The sequence below is a fragment of the Olea europaea genome, chromosome 9, assembly GCF_002742605.1.
Source record: "Olea europaea var. sylvestris chromosome 9, O_europaea_v1, whole genome shotgun sequence".
Taxonomy (NCBI): Eukaryota; Viridiplantae; Streptophyta; class Magnoliopsida; order Lamiales; family Oleaceae; genus Olea; species Olea europaea.
The window spans coordinates 229,947-232,192 of NC_036245.1; positions in this window are offsets into that span (position 1 = coordinate 229,947).

The following is a 2,246-nucleotide window of genomic DNA, read 5'->3' on the forward strand; positions in this document are numbered from 1 at the left end:
AAATATTATTGTACTTGATTAGGGGATAAAGTACAAAAGTGTCCCATCTCCAAAATAAATACATAATAAATAAAGTGAGAAAGAGTGTTTTGAACAAATTTAGCCCTTGTTTGAACTCCATGATTTTAAAGTTCATTTTTTCTCAAACTCATTTTTAACTACACATTCTTCCAATTAAATTTTGTTTGATGGTCATTATTTTGAGAAAATAGAGTTTTAAATAGCGATTTTTTGGATCAAATCATAAGTTGCCATCACCTCATTGGGTGATGATGGACCACCCAATGAGGTGGCGGCTCTCCATTATACGATCGCACCCTGTCAGATGGTGTAATTGTTCCACCGAAACTTTTTTCCATATGTGCATAGATTAAAAGGTAGGGTCGCAAAACCCTAATTGCAAGAGTTTCTAATGCTAACTTACTAATGTATTGATTATTTTCTTCTTTCTTCTTCATCCTATAAGCTTAGTAATATATCAAGCAAGGCAACGGAAACAAAGGGTAATGAAGGAAGAAAATGAAAATGAGATTGAAATTATTTTGTTATTGGATATTTCGACTCCATACACAAGAATGAATGCTAAAAAATTACTTTTGTAATTTTGTGTAGTATTTAAACATTGCGGAATTTGGGATTTGCTTAGTGAAATAACTTAATTCTTTTATATATATTATAAAGTTGTGATTGATTTTAAGAGTTGTGCGATTAAGAATTGTGGATGAATAATTGCTGTCTCTAGAAGAATATCAATTACATGTTATCTATATGTGAAAGAGTTCTGCTGTTGGTCCAGACTTGGGGACCAACTCAAAAACAGGGGGTTGAGATGTTATCACCTCAACCCTGGACGAACAGCTTTATAAATATGTGAAAAATGATTTTGTTTGATAAATATATTAATTTTTACGAAGACTCGATCAATTTTTCAACTTCTCTCCATCAAACAAGGTAAGGTATAATGCCGATACTAATAATTTTGGGAGATTCTTTATCTACCGACACCTCAACCCTGGACCAACAGCTTTACATATGTGAAAAATGATTTTGTTTAATAAATATATTAATTTTTACGAAGACTCGATCAATTTTTCAACTTCTCTCCATCAAACAAGGTAAGGTATAATGCCGATACTAATAATTTTGGGAGATTCTTTATATACCGCTTTTTTTACTTGTGGAGGATAGTCATATTAGATATTTGATCACCTACACTCTACCTAGCCAATCCAACCTTGGACTAATCCATTGGGCATGAAGTCGACAGATTTGGAACACTATTCTAGAGAATCAACTAGTTGTCTGGTATCCTCTCAAACTAGAAACAATCAGATAAACCTCTTGAGCAATAATCAATGAAGTTGTAGATTTCAGCATCCCTAATCAAAAATTTTCCTCCAAACCTGATATAAATTGACAAGTGTCTTCAAATAATTTCCTTGATCATAACTATCGTCAAATTCTTCAAACCATTGCATTTCTTCATAAAAGTTGATAACGTGCGTTCACTAAACCCTTAAATGGAAATAGTAAGCATCAACTAGCTTCATTTGCGAACTTGATTTAAAACGTTTTCCACTTTAAAAAATTATGCTTGGACATATAGTAATGGCCAAATTCAGCTGCAAACATGTTATGTTCCAACAATATACTGGCACTCATTGGAAATTCCAATATATAATTCCACAATTCTCATTAGTTTTATTTTTCCAGTAAACACAGCTAACTCGATTGTTGGAATGTCACATATTAAAATCAACGTTAAAAATAGAAAATAATAAAGATAATAGTACTAATATATTCGCTACTAAAATGGCACGATCATCGTCTCAACATCTTTTCATTTATTTTTAGTAATCCAAACAAATTCTTGAAGGAAAATGTGTTGGTACTTCAAGATAATTGCAAGCAAGTGATTTGGAAAATTCTTTTCGATTTTGGAAATCCCTATAATTAATTATTTTGACCCTTTTCTTAAAGCTTACCACTCCTCAAAACCCTACCCAAACCACACTATATAATCCACACCTCCAGGCTCCAGTGCCGACCTCAACCCTAACATCGCCAAACCACCTCCACTCTACTTGCTAAACCCTAGTTTTCTCACGATCATATCTTCTGCAGTTGTTCTTGGTGAGTTCAATTCAATTATGTTCAATTCATTTAGATTTGCGTTTATTGATTGCTGAGGACTGTATTTTTTTCTCTTCAATTATTTGATTTTTCTGTGATTGTTGAAGGTTGAA